Source organism: Scyliorhinus torazame, chromosome 7 (genome assembly GCF_047496885.1).
Source record: "Scyliorhinus torazame isolate Kashiwa2021f chromosome 7, sScyTor2.1, whole genome shotgun sequence".
NCBI lineage: Eukaryota > Metazoa > Chordata > Chondrichthyes > Carcharhiniformes > Scyliorhinidae > Scyliorhinus > Scyliorhinus torazame.
The window spans coordinates 99,311,887-99,335,088 of record NC_092713.1 but is presented as its reverse complement, the minus strand read 5'-3'; the positions used below and the strand labels follow the sequence as shown (position 1 = coordinate 99,335,088).

General features: G+C 44.6%; 1 protein-coding gene across 3 annotated transcripts in view; it reads left to right on the top strand.

Annotated features, from left to right (window-relative positions):
- Nucleotides 1-23,202, top strand: part of cachd1 (cache domain containing 1) — a 262,478-nt gene that overhangs the window by 77,672 nt on the left and 161,604 nt on the right. The gene's annotated exons all lie outside the window — the stretch shown is intronic.

Genomic DNA, 23,202 nt, shown 5'->3' with positions numbered 1-23,202 from the left:
TTCAAAGGGCCAGCCAATGCCTTCGCACCCCATTTCCCAGAAACTGGGTGAGCGAGCACGGCTGGAACCTGTCCACCTTCAGTTCCAGTACTATGTTCCAATCCCCACCTACTATCAGCTCATGAGTATCCAGATCCAGGATGGTACCCAACACTCTCTTCACAAACCCTGCATTATCACAATGGGGGTCATATATGGTTGCCAGCATCAGCATCCTCCCCAATGCACCGGTCACTATCACATACCTGACACCCTGATCAGCCACCACCGTCTCCATCTGAAACCTCGCCCTTTGCCCACCGATATTGCCAGCCCCGAGCCCTACTATCAAACCCCAAATGAAGCCCCTGACTCACCCAAGCCTTACCTGATCCTTCATCCAGAAATGGGTCTCCTGCAGCATCACCACATGAGCCTTTAAACTCTTGCCGTCCCCCGGCCCCTCAATATCCGCTATCACCATTACCCCGGACCCTGCCCATCCGGCCAGGCCCACCGCATCATTTTGCTACTGTCACCCCCCCCCCCATCCACTTCCTCTTACAAACACTTCACCCGGTATCGACAACCCCCCCACCCACCACCACCACCACATTCATTTCTCCCAGGTCCATTGAAACTTGCTCAACCAGGCTTCACGAACACAACCATTCCTCCCACCATACTCCCGTTCAACCTACTAGTGCGATGACCCCAGCCAGAGCCCCACCATTCAAGAAACAAAACCCCAGTCAAATATAAAACCCATCATAAGAAAAACATCATCCCCGCCCCCACCAACCAAGTCCAAATCCCAACTCTCACCTCCATCCCAATCCTTCAGCCTTAACGAGCGCCTCCACCATGTCGAAATAAAAATCTTTCGAATTGTGCGTCACTCTCAGCTCTACAGGATAGACCACTCCAAATCTCACTCCGCTGCCATACAATGCTGCCTTCACCCGTATAAAGGCCGCCCTCCATCTCGCCAACTCCATTGTCAGGTCTTGGTATATGCGTATACCAACCCCTTCCCACCTCATCTCTCATCTCTGCTTCACCCAGCTCAAGACCTTCTCCTTCACCTGGAACCTGTGAAAGCAGACTATAACCGTCCTTGGGGCTCATTCGTTTTAGGCTTAGGCTTGAGCGCCCGATGTGCCCTGTCCAATTTGTAGCAGGAGGTTTGTTCCCCCTCCCCATCATCTCTGCAAGCATCTTTGCAATGTACTCGGTTGGCTTCGGCCCTCCACCCCTCAGGCAGACCCATGATTCTCAGATTTTGCCTCCTCGACCTGTTCTCCAAGTTGTCCAACTTGGCTCGAAGCATTTGTTGGCTTCCGCCACCCTCCACAGCTCCTCGCCCATCAAGGTGAACTGGTCGATGTGTTGCGACAGTGCCACCCCCCCCCCCCCCCCCTCAAAACTTCTCTCCTTGCTCCCACACCTCGACCGATGTCTTCATCACTGCCTCCTTTACCGGGGCAATCGCCTCATCCACCCACTCTTCATCATCATCTCCCTCTGAAGCACCTCCATATGCTTGGCAAACAACCTCTTGAACTCCCCCGACATCACTGTGAGGGGAGAGGCCCCACCCAACGACGCAGCTCCCATCATCATCTTCCTGCAGGACTCACAGCCCCACTCGACGGCGGACTTTCGCTCGCATACTTCTTTCCAGCGCCCTTCTGGGCCTTCGACATTTCATGTCTTCCTTTATAACTTCCCACACCAACTCATTCAAAAACTACCCCATTGAAACTGGACATAAAAGTAAAAAAACCAGAGACTCTAGCAGGAGCCACCTAATGTGCAACTCCACCTACATGCTGCCACCTAAGTCAGGTGGTGATTTAACCTGAGGGTCACCACACCTCAGGCAAGGGACAGGATTGAGAAGGTGGGGCCTTTGTGAATGACTGTAGCTGGTACAGGAATTGAAGCCCCACTTTTGCCATCACTCCGCACCACATATGAGCCGTCCAGCCAATTGAGCTAATCATCTTGCGGGACAGAAAATTCCAAAGATTCATCACACTCGAGGGAAAAAAAATTCCTCCTCATCCCAGTCCCAAATGGCCTAACCCTTATTTTTAGACTGTCCCTGGTCCTAGACTCCCCAGCCTGGGGGAACATGTTTTCTACCCTGTTGAATCCTGTAATAATTTTGTATGCTGCAATGAGATCACCTCTTAATCTTGTAAACCCTTGAGAATACAGGCCCAGGCTCCTCAATTTCTTCTTGTAGGACAATCCTGCTATCCCAAGAATCAGTCTGGTGAATCATTACACTCCCTCTGTGGCAAGTATTTCCTTCCATGGGTAAGGAGACCAAAACTGTATACAGTACTCCTGGTGCAGTCTCGCCAGGGTTTTATACAATTGCAGCAAGACTTTACTTGTCCTCAAATCCTCTTGCAGTAAAGGCCAACTCACCAGTTGCCTTTGTTTAGTTTCTCTGCCATTTCTTTATTCCCCATAACAAATTCTCTGAAACCCCAAATATCGCCACCAAAGGTTGTGAAGCACTTTTAGTGGTCATAGAGTCATTGAATTCACAGTGCAGAAGGAGGCCGTTCGGCCCATCGAGTCTGCACCAGCCCTTGGAAAGAGCACCCTACTTAAATCCACGCCTCCACCCTATCCCATAACCCAGTAACCCCACTTAACCTTTTTTGGACACTAAAGGCAATTTAGCATGGCTAATCCACCTAACATGTGCATCTTTGGACTGTGGGAGGAAACTGGAGCACCCAGAGGAAATCCACGCAACACGGGGCGAACGTGCAATCCGCACAGACAGTGACCCAAGCCGGGAATTGAACCCAGGACCCTGGAACTGAGAAACAACTGTGCTACCGTGCTGCCCATCTTGAAATACATTCTATAAATGCAAGTCTTAAAGGATACTAAATATGATTTTTGCCTCCACGTTTCACCAAGGAGGAGGCAGATAACATACTATCTATCAAGGAAACTTGAGGGCGCTGCAGAATTGAATTGAAATACTATTTGTATTACCACCAGCATAGCTGCCAAACAGCTTTGCAAACGTGAAGAGTGAATAAAAAATTCTTGAGGGCCGTATAAAGGTGCATCTGAGAGTCTTAAACTAATAAGGGAGTGAACTGCAGGAACTGTTGTGCCGATCATCCATTCCTGAATACCGAAGAGATGCTCAAGGGCTGGAGGGATATTACACCCATTTAGGTAGCAAAAATGACCCAGGCAAATACAGATCAATTAGTTTGATGTACATTGTGGGTAAAATTATAAAAATTCTTAAAAGATATCATGGCACATGTGGATAGCAACAAAGTTATATTGGCTATCTTTCATGGGTTTATAAAGGGGAGGTCTTGTCAGTCTAATTTGCTGGTTTTCTTCGGAGGTGTGACAAAGTAACTTGAAAGGGGAAGTATGTGGATTTGGCATACTTGGATTTCAGGAAGGACTTTGTACAGTTCCTTTTGAAATTCTGGAACTGAAAAAGGAAGTAGGAATGGGTGAAAATATTTTGCAATGGATTGACCAGACTTTAAAGGATAATGGTACAGAGGTTGTCATCAGCCAGGAAGAAGGTTATCAGTGGGGTTCGACAGGGATTTGTTTTGGGACCTCTTTAGCTAACTATCTTTATAAAGGGATTTGGAGTGAGGAATCACAGGCGCAATGGTTACATTTGCAAATGGCACAAGGCTTATGAAGATGGTCGACTCCAAAACTTAACAGAAACAGCTCAAGAGAATCTGAATATACTTTGGAATTGAACTGACCGCTAACAGATGTAATTTTGTTGTAGAGGAATGCAAATAACGGTGATTGAAAATGAAATTTCTATGGATCCTGATTGGCAATAAATGAGATTGGTTTAGTATTGAGACAGATGGCTCAGTACCTGTTAGATGATGCATTTCCCCATCTAACCAAGCTCAGTTGGTACGTGGCATTTTAATTTTCACTGCTCCGGTGTCATAGAATTTACAGTAAATTGGTGTATTCTGTCTCTGCTGTTGGAATCAGAATCATGGAATTTACAATGCAAAAGGAGGCTATTTGGCCCATCGAGTCTGTACCGGCCCTTGGAAAGAGCTCCCCACTTAAGCCCACGCCTCCAACCTAACGCAGTAACCCTACCTAACCTTTTGGACACTAACGGGCAATTTAGCATGGCCAGTCCACCTAAACTGCACATCTTTGGACTGTGGGAGGAAACCGGAGCACCCGGTGGAAACCCATGCAGACGTGGGGCGAAAGTACAAACACCTCACAGACAGCCGCCCTTAGCCGGAATTTAACCCGGGTCACTGGAGCTGTGAGGCAGCCGTGCTAACTACTGTGCAAACCACTGTGCAACCATGCCGCCCTGTTCAGAGTCTTTGAGTACTGTTTTAAATAGCCATGCTCCATTGCAAGATGTGTCATTCCATTGGAAGCCTTCTCTTTTTAAAAAATATTTTTATTGAACATTTTCATTTATAAACACCAAGAACCCGTAAAATGAATATCAAATAGTACAATATCATACAAATGGAAAGAAAAGAAGTGCCCAACCGAACTTGTAAATCTCACTCAGAGAAAAATTGCATAACTGCAAGTAGTGGAACAAGTGCGCCCCTGACAATTGAAATTTCACTGAAAGCTCCTCCCAACTAGCAAACTGTCCCTCCATGAACAGCTCCCACAATACAGAAGGCCACTTCCTTCCCATGACTTGTACGTCGCATCCAGACCCGACAGCACAAACAAATGGTTGCTGCAGATAGGCGCCAACAATGACATCGCGCCCAGCTTGTAATGCTGCTTAAATGGGCAGCAAGATGGCGTAGTGGTTAGCACTTCTGCCTACAGCGCTGAGGACCTGGGTTCGATCCCAGCCCTGGGTCACTGTCCATGTGGAGTTTGCACATTCTCCCCATGTCTGCGTGGGTTTCACCCCCACAACCCAAAGATGTGCAGATTAGGTGGATTGGCCACTAAATTGCCCCTTAATTGGAACAAAATAATTGGGTACTCTAAATTTTAAAAAAAAATTATAATGCTGCTTGAACTGATTCCATATTCTTAAAGTCGATATCATTACCGGGTTCGAGGAATACCTTGCTGGGGAGAACGGGAACAAAGCCCGTAAACCGAGCCCCTTCACGAACTCTGTCCCCTCATAGAACCTGACTTCCCCTAACCACCCCAACAACTTCTCAATATTGGCCACCCAGTAGTAAGCGAGCAAATTTGCTAACACCAGGCCCCCTGACTGCTGGTCCCTCTGAACGATTACCCTTCAAATTCTCAGTGATTTACCAGCCCAAATAAAAGAGGTAATTTGTTAACAAAGTCAAAGAAAGACTTAGCATGGAAAATAGGAAGACTTTGAAACAAAATAAAAACCTTGGAAGAATGTTCATCTCAATGAAATGAAATGAAAATTGCTTATTATCACAAGTAGGCTTCAAATGAAGTTACTGTGAAAAGCCCCAAGTCGCCACATTCCGGCACCTGTTCGGGGGGGGCTGGTACGGGAATTGAACCGTGCTGCTGGCATGCCATGGTCTGCTTTAAAAACCAGCTATTTAGCTAAAGGTGCTAAACCAGTCCCTTGACAGTCTGGACTCTGCCCATCATGGTCTTCTGTAAGTCGTACTTCACCCTACTCACCAGACCTATATTGTTTAACCCATGAATCATGGGCCGGTCGGATGGATCCGCAGATACTGGAAGCTACCTCTGGCAAGGTGGAAAGGCAATACCCTTAGAATGGCTCCCCTCCCCGGAGGACTAGAATGCCTTCTCCAAGACATTTGGCAATATCACTAATTGTAGAAGCTGCAAATGAAAGTTTGATAGGTGATGTCGGGTTACAGTATTCTTTGTGTACTTGTGACTCTGTCCAGTGAGTAGGAAAATAAACCAATGTTGATTCCTGACAAATAGTTGCACCTGTTTAAACAAATTACTTCCCAAGATACAGCAGGAACATTTCAAATGCTCAAAGTCAAGTTGATGAAAAATGTATTCTAGTTTCAAACTGAGCATTGTCGATACTGTATATGTCAGTAGTTGCTTTAACTTTAACGATTGAATGCACCAAGCTAATGTTGTTTTGCCCTTGCTGTTTGAAATATTGGTGTGGTATCCTTCTCTACAATGTGAACTCTTTTTGACCTGCCTACTTGTTTACTTGCACACCTCCTTCATGAATCTGCCTGCTAAGGAATCCATTTTTTCTCTTGTTCAGCCCTCTTGCACTTTTTCATTCTCCGAGCCCCATTTTCTATTATTTTTACTTGATTTCCCTAATTTCCATCTTGCACTGCCCCATTGTCTTGCAAATCCACTCTGTTTTCCCTTTTACTCTAGCTCTTATTCATTCACCCCATCCTTGCTCGCTGAACCCCCTTACTTGATATTATCCCTTCCCCATTTTCACATTATTTCCCCTCTTTCTGCTCTACCCCAACCTGCCCAAATTCTTCAGCCTTGCTTGAGAAGGACATATGCTTGTGTCCTGTGCTCCTTCCAGGTGCAACTATTCTTTACCCCCTTCCTATTATCTTCCACTCCTACTTCTTCCTTTCCCCTGTGTTCTCTCTCTTTCACTTAGCCCTATGAACAGCTCCCCTCACTTGGGCTTGCCTTCATCTGCACATTGCTCCCCCTTGCTGGTGCTGCCCCACCCACAACCCATTTGCTGGGCTGCTGTGAGCTGTCCACTCTTCTTCTATCTCTCTCTCACCCCCCCCCCCCCCCCCCCCACCCCCCTACTGCCTTGTTAGGGCCACTTTCATTCCCCACTGTCCTTCCCAACCCCATGAAATCATTTGTAGAGCTTCTTGTGCTGCCCTTCACTGATACCAGGTTGATTTTCTTTGGCCTCATTGCTTTCCTTAATGACTAATAGAGGGAGTTGGGCAGAAGAGTATTTACATGCAGTAATTAACTGAATCACTTTTTATTTAATGAGCAATTTTTAACTAGCAATTATGCAGTAGAAAACTATCCCAAGATGAATTGCCTAGCTTCCGAGTACCAATTGGTAAGGCTCAGGTTTGTTGGCCGCTTGGATGATGTGTGTAATAGCGTTTGGTGAATATGTAATTCCCTTTCAGGAAAGATACAAATTCTTTGAAGGGTGAACAAAGTTTTCTTTTGTGGATTCAGACTATGACTCTCCTTGACTTCCGTCGCATTCTCCTGGCTACCTACAAAATGATTTTCGTTTGGTTTGACATCTGGAACTAATTTTGCTGTCTGTAGTGCGTCCGACAATTATCAGCTCTTCCCAGTTCTTTACAGACTTGTCACATGCTTTGGAGTTCACAGCTGTCTAAAGTTTCAAAGATCTGCCGTGAGACTTCATACTTTTTTAATATGAACTTACTGTGATGTAATTATTTTTACAACATTTCTGAAGTCTTGTGTAAGGCATGAGGATTTTCCAATTTTTTTCCTCCACAATAAAATCCAAATAGGAATGCTTGGTTTTCTTTGCCCAACCGCTGTATGTTTTTACTGAAGGATATTAAATAAATTACAAAAGTGTGAATCTATAACACGTGATCTATCAGCTGCATTGCACATGAACGGGAGTGTGACACGGCCGGCAGCTGCCTAGAGAGGCCAACAGCGGGCTTCCTGACTGCCAGTTGCCGTGCGAGATATACCCAGATCCCTCATAATGGGCGGGTCCAAGCCTTGCATGCCAAAGTAGGTTTAAAACACACTTAGGCATGCTGACCCAGGATCTATTGGGCTACTGGCTTACCCAGGGAGACCTCAGCCGCTGCCATTTAGTACTTATCCATACAAACCTGGACCAGGTGGAACGGCACCCGGGGGATCTCCCAGGCCATCGGACGGCCCCGGATGGTCACGGACTGAGCAGGGTGGCCCACTGGCTCTCCCCCTTGAACATGGCCAGGCTGGCATTCCTGGCACTGCTGCCCTGACACTGCCAGGGGACAACGCCAGGGTGGCACTGCCAAGGGTCAGGGCCTGAGGGTATTATACCCATGAAAGGAGGGTGGAAGGGGTATGAACAGTAGGTGGGTGCAGGATGGGCATGAAGGGGTCTCTGGAAGGTTGAGGAGGGTGAAGAGTGATGCTCCTGGAAGCTTGGGGGGTGGGGGGGAGGGTCCCTCAGCGATCCCATAGCAAGATGTCACCACTTTTGGGGGATGTGGGTGACATTATCCATGGGTGGGGGTTGTAGGGGACCCCCTTGGATATCAGGGAACTATTTCAGAATGGTGGCCCGATCTCGGAAGTGCCGATCTGGCCAACACGTTCAGCTCCCTAGTGATGAAAACCATTCTAAGTGTGGGCTTGACGGCTGGATTCTTTCACCCTGCCCGCTGCAAGCTGGCCTCGGGTGGAACACAGACCATGTAGTAGCCCATTGACCTTGGGCGGGAGTTTTGTGTCGCCGGGCGGGCACGGCTGGAGAATCCGGCCCTAAATGTGGTTAGATTGCGGTGGGGAACTCACCGGCAGAGCCGGGCAGAAACTCCCAACAAAACCTGCCAAAAAGTGACACTTGGCAACTTTTCCATTAGATCAAGCCCATGATATTTACATGTGTAATTATAAAAATATAAGATGTCTGAATAAAATACAGTGTAGATTGCATGCCATAAAAGTGTTTGTGTGACTAGAGATAAAATACATGCAAACTATAAATACAAATATCATGTATATTCGTGCACACTGTACATTTAAAACAATTTCTATACTTTTTGGCAGCAACCTCTATTCTTGGGGTAAGGGAATTCTTCAGTCTGGGCTCACAGTCAGGTATTGAATGCCATTCCAGAATTGGATATTTAGAGTGAGTGCTTGTGCTGAGCTGTAATTTGTGGTGAGAAACCACATGTCTGCTGCTCTGTACTAATTGGGATTGCAGTTGGCTTATTTGAGCGATGCTTATTGGGGAAAAAGTTCTGAACTCTACGGGGGGGGGGGGAGAGAAAGCGTATGGGAGAGGGAGCCCAAATTCCTGTGCAGGATGGGGAGAGCCAAACTTTTCATGGAATGCTAAGATTGAGCAGGGGGTTGCTTGCACCTGTCACAGAGCTGCGATGCAAAATGTGCTTGGTGCAGTTCACTGACTTGAGAACATAGAACATACAGTGCAGAAGGAGGCCATTCGGCCCATTGTGTCTGCACCGACCCGCTTAAGCCCTCACTTCCACCCTATCCCCGTAACCCAATAACCCCTCCTAACCTTTTTGGTCACTGAGGACAATTTATCATGTTCAATCCACCTAACCTGCACGTCTTTGGACCGTAGGAGGAAACCGGAGCACCCGGAGGAAACCCACGCAGACACTGGGAGAACGTGCCTGTCCACCATCCACAAGTCGGGAGTGTTATGGAATACTGTCCACTTGCCTGGATGAATGTAGCTCCAACAACACAAGCTCAACACCATGCAGGACAATGTAGCCTGCTTGATTGCTCCATCCACCATGTCCAATATTCACACCCTCCGCTACCGACACCAGTGGCAGCAGTCTGTGTGTACCATATACAAAGTGCGTTCCTCAAGTCATCAAGCCTCCTTCAACAACACCTTCCAACCTGTGACCACTACCACCCAAAAGATGATGGGAACACAACCACCTGCATGTTCCCCATCAAACCTCACACCCTCTTGACACATCTTGGAACTATGATTGACATTCCTTTGTGGTCACCGGATCAAAATGCTGGAACTCCCTAACAGCACTGTGGGTATACTTACGCCACATAGACTGCAGTGATTCACCACCACCAACTCACGGGCAATTAGGATTGGGGGCAACAAATGCTGGCCTAGCCAGTAACACCTACGTTCTGTGAAAGAATAAATTAAAAATAAAATATGAGTTGTTAAAATTTGCTTATATAGTTAATTAGCAAAAGTTGCAGCAATTTGAATAGCAGTGTAGAGCCACTTGGAACATAGAGGCATCTCCCAGTAGGATCAGTGAAGTAACTGGAAGATGAACTTGGCTTTGACTGTACTATCATTGGAATGATGAAATAGTTTCACAAACCAACAATGTCATATGGATGTAGGAATGTATAATAAAGAATTTGATGCAGTGATGATAACAAGGCCTGTGGATAGGAAAAGGCTCCTTGCATAAGCTTTATAATATATTAGAGATATAAACCAGAACATGTCCTGTGGTGAGTAAAAGGCTAGTGTTCCAAAGATCGCTTACTCAGCTAAACAATTAGCCATCAGAATCGTGCCAGCATTGTTAAAGCAGTCGTTCAGGGAGTTTCACCAATGCCACATAGAGTATCAAGTGGGCAACAAGCTGTCACAGGTCCAGTACCCTATATCCGGCATTCCAAATTCCAGAAGAACCCGAAAACCGGGTCTTGCCTGGAAACTACAATTTCCCATAAGGCATTTCCCTCCATCATATCTGTGTCACGGTGCAATGATACTCTGCTCTTTGGGTCTAGGATTAACAGCAGAACCTGTCCCTAAGGTGCCCCTCAACCTTTCATTTCTTCGTCCTGCTGGGCCTAGCACGGCAGAGAAATCAGCCTGGATTTGAGTTATCCTATTTTCCCCTTTCCCCACCCCAGGACCCAAAATCCCGAAAATCACCTACGGAGCACACGTTTGGTACCAAGCTTCCTGGATATGTGGTCTGGTACAGTATATAATTTTACAACTGTGTAAATTTCCTATCTTAAAAAATACATCTTGCTTCCAGTTGTGATGATTTTGTTGAACATAGCTGTGAACTTTTTTCTATTTTCCTATTTTTTCATTTATAATTGAAACCACTTACACAAGCCAGTCACCACCATAATTACACTCTCCCAGAGGTTTTGCCCCCTTTGGTTTTTATGCCTCCCACTCTGGCTGTTGTGTAGCAAAATCACACGAAATTTTACTGTAACTTTTGTAAAAATGTTATGAGTGCACAACTTTGTTCAGTTATTCCCCTGCTCGCTAATATACCACCTCAAGTATGCACTTATGTGCAGTGCTTCAGGAGATAGCCTGTTGATGTGTTAAGATCAGTATGCAGGTATTATATTCAATGGGAAATCCTGCTGTTGCAATTATCATGTGAAAACATTTACAATTAGAAGTTACTCTTTACCTGTCACGATTCCCTAAGACCAGTAAGTGGCGCTGTATTAGGATTTCCCGCACTAATGTGATCACTGACTTGTAAAGCTTCCTAGATCACAAATATTTGAAAGAAATGCTTTGAAGTTGAGAGTAGAAAATCTGAAAGTATATGTAACCTGAGATTAAATGCAAAGTACTGTGGATGCTGGAAATCTGAAATAAAAACAGAAAATGCGAAATAAACTCAGCAGGTCTGGTAGCATCTGTGGAGAGAGAAACCAAGTTAATGTTTTCAATCCGTAATGACCCTTTTATAGAATGACCTACAATTTTTAGCCTAGTATTTATTGCCCATTCCCAATTTCCCCGTAGAAGGTGATGGTGAACCGCTGAAATGGCTGTGGGTACACTCTCAGCTGCTGGGAAGGGAATTCCAGGATTTTGACCCAACAACAGAGAAGGAACATAGTTCCAAGTCAGAATGGTGTGTGGCTTGGAGGGCGAATTTGCATGTTGTGGTGTTCCCGTGCATCTGCTGCCTTTAGCCCTTCTCGGAGGTAGAGATTGTGGATGTAGAAGGTGCTATCGAATGATACTTGGTGAGTTGCTACAGTGCAACTCATGGATGGTATACACTGCTGCCAGCGTGGAGGGAGTGAATGTTCAAGGTGGTGGATGGGGTGCCAATTCAGCAGGTTGCTTTTGGCCTGAATGGTGCTGAGCGCTGCATTCATTCAGGCAAGTGGAGACTATTCCATCGCACTCCTGACTTGTGTCTTGTCCATTTCTGAGGTGAGTTACCCACTGCAGATTTCCTAGCCTCTGTACTTATGTGGCTAGTCCAATTTCTGTTCAATGGTAACCCTCCAGGATGTTGACAGTGGGAATGAAGTGGAGAGGGTTGGATTCTCTCCTGTTGGAGATGGTCATCACCTTTTGTTTGTCCTGTTTTCAGATGCTTTTTGTATACCAGGACACCTTCTCGAGAAAGCAGTTATATGGTCTTGTGCATGGACTGTTGCTCAAACGAGAGAGAAATTCAGTCCAGGCCAAATATATTAAAACCACATGAAAAGTGAGCCTGCCTAACTTTGGCTTTTAGAAAATAGGAAGTGCAGTCTGAGGCAACTATTTCCTTTAGCCTCTAAAAATCCATCTGATGATTTGGGTTCCTGTCCCTTCTAATTTATTGCAGTGCTACTTTTGACAACAAAATATATATGTAACGTAAAGGAATGTTTTAGACTCTCCAAAGCTGTATTTGGAGAACATTTCTCAGTACTTTATGCTTTGCACTAGTGCTGGGTAACATTTCAATCTGTGATGATTAGGAAGAATCAGCACTAATTTATGAAAGGGAATTTGTGTTTGACTAATCTATTAGAATTTGTTTGAGATTTTTACTAGAAGGATAGATAAGGGGGACCAGTGGATGCAGTGCAATTCATGGGTGGTATACACTGTTGCCAGATTTTCAAAAAGCATTCGATAGGATTCCCCATAAGAGGTTATTGCACAAAATTATGACTCCTAAGATTGGGGTAATATATTAGCAGGAATTAATGGACAGAATACAGAAGGTAGAAATAAATAGGTAATTTGTATTGGCAGGCTGTCTGTCAAGAGTGTGACCCGCAAGGGTCAGTGCTTGGGCCATAGCTATTTACAACCTGTATCAATAACTCAGATAAGAGAAATGAGTGTAATGTATCTATATTTGCTGACAATATAAAGTGATCACTGACTTGTAAACTTACTGTGATAAGTTAGCAGTGAGGAGATTGCAAAGAGCCTGCAAAAAGACATAGACAGATTAAGTGAGTGGGCAACATGGTTGAAGTACAATGTGGGTAAATGTGTAGTTATCCACCTCCGAAGGAAAACTAGAAAAGCAAAGTATTTTATAAATGGCGAGAGGTATGCACGCATGAAAAGCAAATGGTATGTTGGCCTTTCTAAATTGTACTTTATTACAAAGGGATTAGAGTATAAGAGTGAAGAAGCCTTACAGCAATTGTAAAAGACCTTGTTGCGACATCTTACCTGGAGTACTGTGCAGTTTTGGTTTCCTTACCCAAGCAAGGATATGCTCACCTTCGATGTAGTGCAACAAAGGTTCATGCAACTGATTCTTGAGATGTCGTATTCCTTCTAGGAGGCTAGATTGAATAGTTGAGGCATGTATTCCCTAGGGCTTCGAAGAATGAGAGGTGATTGCATTCAAACAAAGTGTTTAATGGGCTTGTTAATGTACATGCTGGGAGGATGTTTCCTCTGTCTAAGAAATCTGGAACACTACATAAGGGGTTGGCCAATATAGACTGAGATGAGAAGAAATGTCTTCACACAAAATGGCTCTTTGGAGTTTTGGGTATTAATGGATAGTGCTGGAAGGTGGAGTAGAGATCGAAGGTCAGCCATAATATTATTCAATGGCTACGGATGCTTAAGGGGTCAATTATGTCTACTGCTGTTTCCATTTATTTGTTTTTATGACCCTCTGGAATCTAAAAATCAGAGAACCCCACACTTTTCTAAAAACTGGATCCAAAACAAAATGCAGCACTTTGGTTACATGCTCTCCTACCATTATCAAGTCAGTCGCCTCTTCAAGCATCTTCTATCACACACATCACTGGCTCCCTTGGAACAGCAACCCCAACCATCTCATTATTTATTCCCGACCATTTAATTTATTTCATTCTAGATATTGCCCTTGACCTTCCTCCCTATCTTTTCCTCTAATCCAATTGCTGCAACATCATTCTGGAAGGCTATGGAAACCCAATTCATCATAGCTTTCTCGAGCAGTGTTACTTCCATCGTCAATGTAAACAATACGAACTTCAAAGACTTCATTTCTATCATACTTAAGAATGATACTACACATACAGCTGCTTTGTCTCTATCTCCCATTCTGCCCATTCCCTGTTCCTGAACTGTTCTCTGTCTCCTAATTGTCAAAACTCCCATTACATTGCAGTTTCTTTCTTCAATTTCTCTTCTCATCCGGCTTCATCCTCCCAACGGCTGATCATTCAACGGCTGATCATTCAGCTACTCCTCCTGGCCTCCAGACTTGCCCGTGTTATTGTGGCTTCTTTTGCTCTGACACTCACGGCTCCATCTCAAAACCACTATCATCAAAACCTGTCTGCCTTTATGTTGTGGAAGAGTTAAAATTATTCCTTCAGTTTAGCCTCCAGTGGAACAAAGCAATTTTTTTTTCAGCTGCATGATAAATTCTTCTCATTTCACTCTTCTCCAGGCACTTACTGAGGCTGAAATAGGCAATGCAAAACATGTATATCCTGTTTGACCAAGAACTGATCTTCAAGCCTCACATTCTATCTATCACAAATGTTGATTTCCACTTCTGCAACATTGCCTGACTCCAATTATATATTGCCACCACCAAAATTTTTATCTATTCTTTTGTCAGATCTACACAATCCTCCATATAGTCTTCAATCAGGCACCCTCTATAATTCACAACTTGCCTGAAATTCAGCCACACATATCCTGATCTACATTCAGTTCCACTTGGATCACTCCAGATCTGCAATAGCTTCTTGTTGTCTAACATGAATTGAGAATCCTCGTTATCTTCTACAAGTCTCTCCATGACGATGTCTTGTGCTATCTTCGTCATTGTCTTTAGTCTTGTGCTCTTTTGCACTCTTCACTCCTCTGGATGTGGTTTTGTGTCTATCCCTCTGCATCATTGGTGGTAAGTCTTTGGTATTATAGTATTATCCTCTGGTTCCAGTGCCAACATAAGATCATAAGAAGTAGGAGCAGGAGTAAGCTACTTGGCCCATCAAGCCTGCTCTGCCATTCCACATGATCATGCCCGATCTGATTGTGGCCATAATTTTACTTTCCTACCCATCCCCCAAACCCTTAACTCTCTTGTCGAATAAAAATCTGTATATCTCAACCTAGAATATATTCAATGATCCAGCCTCTAATGCTCGATGGGGAAGAGAATTCCAAAATCTAACAGCCCTCCGAGAAGAAATTCCCTCTTGTCTCCATCTTAAATGGGAGACACCTCATTTTTAAGTTGTGTCCTCTAGTTCTAGATTTCCCCATGAGGGGAAACATCCTCTCAGCATCTACCCTGATAAGCTCCCTCAGAATGTTTTAATAAGATCATCTTTCATTCTTCTAAACCCCAATGAGTATAGGCCCACCTGGTCAAGTTTGCCCAAAAGAAATCCCTTCATCCCAGGAGTGAGTTGAGTGAACCTTGCTTGCATTGCTAATGAAATTATATCACTCTGTAAGTAAGGTGATCAAAATTACACATCGGGTGCGATTTCCCTACCCCCAGTGCACCCGACGCTGATCCAGTTGCGCTGGAAGCAAAGCAGCAGAGGCCCAAAATGTTTTTCACACCAGGTGCCGAGCCGATCGCGGGTCATGCGACTCACTACGCCCAGCGTGATCCCATTAGGCTCATCTAATATGCATAGTCCATTTGAGGCCGCAGTCTCCCATCTCCCGGTAGTCATTGGCCACAGCAGCGAGGCTTCACTCGGGTGCACATTTACTGGTCTCTACAAGTGGAGACAAGCGTGATGTCCATGCCGGGGGGCTCGGAGGCCATTGCAGCCCCCCCCCGGGTGGTCGGGGACTCCCTGGCAGTGCCAACCTGGCACCCTGGTAGTTCTAAATGGGCACTGAATGGGTGCCAGGCTCCTACTGGCAAGGGATGGGGCCCGAGGGGGCCATGCCCATGAGGGGGAATTAAAGGGGTTATGTAGGGTGGGGGTGAAGGTGGGTTATGAAGGGTGGTGAGGGCCCCCAGTGACCCCATAGCAGGGTATGCTCACTTGGGTGGGGAATGATGCCCAAAAGGATGGATGGGTGTGGGGCTGGGTCACGCTTATGCCACACATTCCACCCTATTCTGAATTGCTCGTTTCTCTTGTAGTAATCCAGATATGCTTCGGGACATCTTTGTGTTTCTGTTTTTTAGTGTAATCTTTAGTTGCTCATATTCCCTCAGCAGGATCTAATTCTTAGTCCTTCCTGTGTCATTTTTACTTGTGTGGACCACAGGAACTAGATCCTTCCCATGCCACTTCAGGTTCCTCTTCAGGCCCAAGGAGATGTCTTTAGCCTGGCACTGAGCAAACGACACAGCCTTCGGGACTTGCACTTTTAGCTACAGAGATCAGTATCTATCCCCCTAACTATACATCCCCTACTACAAATACATTGCTTTTTGTTCCCTCCACTTGAATGGCTCTCTGTCCCACAGTGCTGTGGTCAGATTGCTCCGATTCCTTGCAGTCCCTCCTCTCATTCACGCAGGCGACAAGAACCTCTAACCTGTTGGGCAAAAGCAATGGCTGAGGTTCCTCCTTTCCCCCTCCTTGTTGCATCGCAATGTCTGAAACTCAGACTCCAGCTCATCAACTTGGAGCCAAAGTTCCTTGCTGCAGACACTTAATATGTAATGCACCTTGTTTACATTACTGAGTGGGTTTAATAGAATCAGAACAAGCTAACACAAAACGCATGTTAATTTAAATTTATGAATTGTTGCCTGCGATTTCTGGATGGTGTATCTTTTAGTGGTTGAGTAAGGTGCTTATAAGTTGGGGAATGGACAACCTCATTACAGAGTTGTACAGGGCCTGAATTGCTCAGTTAGCTGGCAGCCAGAAAGAATGGTAGTTTACCTTTCTAGTTGGTACTGTCATGTGAGAGTACCCTTTAAGAAATGGGTGTTTAAGAAATGTACTTTGAAGAAATGGAGCTGCTCATGTTACTGGAGTGATGTCGGAGTGTGGGTGGAGCTGAGCTCTACTTCTGTTTTTTTAGTTTCAGTTTGAGAAAAGCTTGGGTGTGTCTGTGAGCTGCACTGCTGTTGATCTCTGCCATCCAAAAACTATCTATGGATCATTTGGTGAATTCAGAAGAAGTATAAATGTTTTCAGTCTTAAATGTAAACCCTGATGTGCTCCTATTTGGAGGTTTGTTAAGTCTTTTGGATGTTAAAAGAACAGCATACAGATTACTTAGTGTTGTATTCTTTGGGGGTGTGTTTGATTTACTGGTTGCTAAGATGTTCACTGTTTGTTTTAGAAAGGTTAACTTGAGTTCATAGAATAAACATTGTTTTGTTTTTAAAAATACTCGTCCATTTCTGCTGTACCATACCTGTAGAGTGTGCTCCCCATACCACAATCTATTAAAAGTTGTGGGTCAGGTGAACTCCATGATACACTTTGGGATTCTCTAAACCCCTGACCCATAACAGTACATATTGCCACCTCTGGAGAGGTTGTGATCAGCACCTCATGGTTACTGGGCAGGAAATCATATTTCACATCATCTACTTTACCATGCTGCTTCTGGAGTTAGGGTTACTGGCGACTCAACATTCTAACAATTGACGTCTTCTCCCTGGGAATTATCATCAAATTGGAATTTCTGAATTGGGCCATTGAAATGGGTGGATGCTTCACCAGAAGCACTGCAGCTGGAACATTCATGAGGTAATCATGGCCTATTAACTGAAGAGGAAAAGGGAAATACTGCGAATGCTGGAAATATTCAGGTCAGGCAGCATCTGTGGAGGTAGAAGCAGAGCTAATGTTTCAGGCCAGAGGCCTGTCATCAGATTCTGATGAAAGAAACGTTTCAACTGGCCTTTTGCAATCTAGTGAGCTCCATTTTAGTCTTGGAAATATTGGATGGCTGCTGCATCCAGCTGCACAATGCATTTAGGGGAAACAGAGTTGGGACTGCTGGAGATCCTGGCCCAGACCACTAAGGAATGCACAGTACCACAGAAATTGGGTACAGACTGAGCGTAACCAGTTGCAGTTACAACCTTCAACTCTGATAACTCCACCTGCTGGATAGAATTCCCAAGTTCCAATCATTCAGGAAAATTAGGGCGAGTGCATGCGAAGATATTGGGTTGGGAATTTTCCAGGATCTGTATATGTGGATTGGAGGTGAGGTAGCTGGGAAAGTGGGGAAAGCCACGACAGGATGGTTTCCTTGTTGCAGTCCTCCCTCTGGGGTGAGCTAGGAACCTGGTCAGCTGCGTGCTCCACAGAGATAAGTGGCCAATTAATGCAATTAAGTCCCACATAGGCATTTTGCAACGGCAACAATATTTTGTCACTGGAGCGCAACCCCCCCTCCTCAACACCCACTAAATGTGGAAGCCATCAGCTCATTCGAAGTAGCTTCCCAGCTGCAGAATGAGTGGCCATCAAAGCTGGAAGTTCTCAGCCCCAGTTATGGAGCCATGGGGATGAAAAATTGTAAATTTGTCCACCACCACTCTTGCAAATGGGGTTTGTTTCCACACTGGCCCAACCAGCTTCAGGCCTCTTTTGTTAATGTTGACTCACACTCCCCTTCATGCTTGCCTGCCTGCTGCAGTACCTAACTCTCTTGGTCAGATTGCTAGCCTAACATTGTTGCAGTCCCTCTGACAACAGACATAGAGGAGGCCAGTTCAGAGGTCATCTCATAGAAGATTTTCACCAGTGGGCACACTCATGACGTGTGTGGATTTGCAAACTTCCATGGGGCAGGCATGGGGTCCCTATGCTCTTCCCTAAAATGCATTGTGTTGCTGGTGGCAAGTGTAGGAGATATGATCACAGAATTCCTACAGTGCAGAAGGAAGGCATTCAGCCCATCTTCTGCACCGACCCTCCGAAGGAGCATCCCACCTAACCTTTTGGACACTTGAGGGCAATTTTAGCATGGCCAATTCAACTAACCTGCACATCTTTGGACTGGGAGGAACCCAGAGCACCTGGAGGAAACCCACGCAGACACTGGAAGAACTGCAAACTCCACACAGATACCCAATGCAGTGATAACCACTGTGTCGCCCCTATGATGTGGGAGAAAATGTAGCTTCACCCATGTAAAATTTAGAGACTCCTTTTTTTTTCATTGAAGGAGATGTATGTAACGTTTTGACTGCTCTGCAGTTGCATTAAGGGAACAGTAGTCTTTACTCTTAAACACACAAAGCTGTTAAAACTGAATGTTTTTCTGGGTTACTTAATGGAGCATTTGCCCTAATCAATTTTATTTTTGTAAATTTGATTCGCAAACCACATTTGAAAACTAGTACATTAAAAATTACAGAAAAGAATCATTTAGTACATCATGCAGCAGCTTTCTGAAGGGCCAACCAAATGGTCCGATTTCACTGACCTTTCCCATATCCTTTCAAATTTTTCCTTTTCAGCAATTTTGTTTACTGGAAGCTTTCAGAACATTTCTGAGGGCATTCCATGTCCTCGCAACCCTGAGTTTCCCCTCGGTCTTTTGGTGGCAATCTTCAACTTATGCTCTTTAATTACCCACTTCACTGACAAGTGAAAGATGTTTTACCCTATTTAATGTTTTAAAAACCCTTTGAAATCTGCTCGAGTCCTTTGTAACCTTCTCTAATGAAAAGAGCTCAAGTTTCACTTGCATCTCACCATAAGTTGTCTCTCATTCCCGAGAACTAAAAAGGACACCACATTCTAATTGTAACCTAAATAATGATTTATGTAAATTCAGAAACCTAGGTAAACGGTTAAAGCAGGATGCAACAAGAATTACTGGAAGAGGGAGAAAAGATGATATATATCGAGGAATAATGGTTATACCAAGCTGATCTTTAAAGGCCCGTTTAGGAGGAAGGGATGACTGATGGTCGTTAAAATTGATTCATTAAGTTCATAATGGGATAGTGAAGCTGTAATACGCCATAATATCAGAAAACAGCAGAGGAATTTCTCTTTTGAATATTATGATCAGGAGCAGAAGCTGTGATCCTCGCCAACAAAACCACACAGACACTACCTTGGTCAAAACTGGGGTCAAACAAGGCTGTGTCATTGCATCAACCCTCTTCTCCATGTTCCTTGCTGCAATACGGCATCTAATCCAACAATCTACCCACAAATGTGGAAAACGTTTACAGAACAGATGGGAAGCTAAAGCCTAAGTCACTCCAGCTTCAGTCATTGAGCTCCAGCATGCAGATGACGCCTATGTGTGCTCACTGAGAAATAGAGCTCCAGGCCATTGTCGATTCCTCCTTTGATGCATCTGAGAAAATCGGCCTTTTCACTAAACACCCAGAAAACTTAGGTCCTCTTGCAACTTTCTCCTGCAGCAGAACACTTGCCCATATTGATTAAGACCATCGGCCATTTTCCATATCTTGGGAGCCTCTTCCCGATGAATGCAGACATTTATCATCAGCTCCAATGTTCCAGTTCAGCCTTTGGCTGACTGAGGCAAAAGTATTGAGGATCAGGATCGCAAACCCAAGACTAAGGTCATGGTTTACCAGGCAGCAGCGATCCCCATTCTTGTATATGCTTTGGATACTGAGTAGAAGAGACTTGAGTAGACTCATTGGGGATCTTATAGAAACATATAAAATTATGAAGCAAATAGATTAGAATCAGGGAGGTTGTTTCCATTGGATGGTGAAACTCGAACTAGGGGGCATAGCCTCAAAATAAGGGGAAGCAGATTTGGGACTGAGTTGAGGAGGAACTTACCCAAAGGGTTGTAAATCTGCAAAATTCCCTGCTGAGGGAAGCAGGGATTGTTACCTTGTTAAATGTTTTTAGGGAAAAGATCAATAGATTTTTCAACAGTAAAGAATTAATGGTTATGGTGAGCAGGTCCACAAAAAGATAAGCCACAATCTTATTGAATGGCAGAGCAGGCTTGAGGGGCCAGTGGCCTACACCTGTTCCTAGTTCTTCTGTTATTGTACGTGGAGAACATGCAGCAGGTTCCCCAAAGCACAAAGAAGTAACTGTAGTGTCCTCTCCCAAACAAACGTAGCTAGCATTGAGGTGCTAATCACTTAAAATCAGTTCTGCTAAGGAAGCCATGTCATTTGCTTGCCTGACACCAGACTCCTGAAGCAACTGCTCTATTTGGAACTCGGTTACAGCAGGGGACTCCTAGGAGGATAGTGGAAAAGCTTTATGGATGTCCTCAAAGCACCCCCGAATAGGTCAAGCATCCCGATTGAATCAGGCCTTTTAGGGATCATGCAGAGGTCCAGTGGAGGAGTCAGAGGGAGTGCACAAACTTCCAAACAACTCGCCTTCTCATCTCTTCAAACAATGCATGTAACTGAGTCTGCGGATTGTGTACTGGACCCATCAGACATGTCAGAAGCCATCAAACCAGAGTGGAAACAAATCATCCTAATTCCCGAATGACTGCCAAAGAAGAAAAACGGGACCACCTAACTCTTTTAGTAAGAAGTCTTACAGCACCAGGTTAAAGTCCAACAGGTTTGTTTTGAATCACTAGCATTCAGAGCGCAGCTCCTTCCTCGGGTGAATGAAGAGGTGCGTTTCTCTCACCTCTGTCAAGAGCAGTGTCAGGTGGATATACCTTTAAGAAATGGGTGTTTATCAAATAGCTGCAGTGATGTCAGTGTGTGGGTGGAGCTGGGCTGTCTGTCTTTCACTTTCGTTTTGAGCTGGCAGCTGCAATGTATTTTTGTTTTTTTCAGAGGTGGAGAGCTGCATTCAAAGCAAGCAACTGTATAATGATTTCTCTCTACAAGCTAAAGAATGTCTCCAGATCATTGATGATTTCAAAGTAATACCTGTTTCTGTAGAGCATTTAAACCTGCTGTCTTTATTTTAAAAAGGATTTAACTTATGGATGTTGTTTGGGAAGTTATTAAGAGTCACCTACAGAATATTGTATTTGGGAAAGTATCAGTGCTTGTAGTTGTTAAGATGTTTACTGTGTGTTTATAAAATGTTAACTGGATTCATAGAATAAACATTGTTTTGTTTTAAACATACTTTAGCATTCTATTGCACCACACCTGTAAAGTGGGCCCATGTGCTCCCCATAACCAAAATCTATTTAAAGTTGTGGGTTAGGTGAACTCCATGATATACTTTGGGGTTCTCTAAACCCTGGCCCATAATAGCAGTCAAGGGCATTCAGCCTCTGATCTTCAGGTAAGCTTCTCCAAGGCAGCCTTCAGGACGCGACAATGAAGAATCGCCGAGCCGAAACTGATAACCAAGTTCCGTACACTTGTGTACGGCCTCAACCGGGACCTTGGATGCATGTTGCGTTACATTCACTTCCTCCACCATCTGGCCTGGACTTGCAAAATCCTATCAACTGTCCTGGTTTGAGACAATTCACACCTCTTTAACCTGTGATTATCCCTCTCTCCAGTCACTCCGCCTGGACCTGTAAAGATTTAATTGCCTGCAAAGACTCTCATTCAAAGTATCATCTTGCATCATTGACTGTCTATATATGTGTTTCTGGAACTCGCCTCTTTATTCACCTGAGGAAGGAGCTGCGCTCCGAAAGCTAGTGATTCCAAACAAACCTGTTGGACTTTCACCTGCTGTTGTAAGACTTCTTTAACAAAATGTTTTAGAGTACCCAATTATAATTTTTTTCCAATTAAGGGGCAATTTAGCATGGCCAATCCACCTAACCTGCATATCTTTGGGTTGTGGGGTGAAACCCACGCAGACATGGGGAGAATGTGCAAACTCTACATGGACAGTGACCCAGGGCCGTGATTCGAACCCGGATCCTCAACGCCGCAGTCCCAGTGCTAACCACTGCGCCACGTGTTGTAAGACTTCTTACTGTGTCCACCCCAGTCCAATGCCTTTTAGGGTCTTCATTTTTAAAATGGTGGCCCTGGCTAAACTGAGAAGAGAAAACGTAAATTTTTCTTTTCAAAAGGAAGCACTGTATTTAGTTCCAAAACATTCTGACAGTCTGTTATATAGAAAAATATGTTTTAAAAAAAACAAAATCATATTCTATATAGTTTCTTTTTCACTGCAAAGATTTACTATGTGACTCATATTTGGTTGGAGGCTTTTATTTGTATACTTTCCTCTTTAGATCCTTTTCGTACTTCTTTGTATATTCATATTTATACATTAAGAACACTCGCAGAAAGCTTCCTAGATTTTCCGAAGGGCAGGGGGAGTGAGTGAAATAAAGGAACAGTCTGGGATTTGCGGAGTTGCAGCCTGAAAGGTACCAAGTACAATCCAGAGCATATTGCAATAAAAATGAGCCTATTTAGCTCCCGTAGCCAGTATAGCAGTTGGTGTAGTTCAACTAAC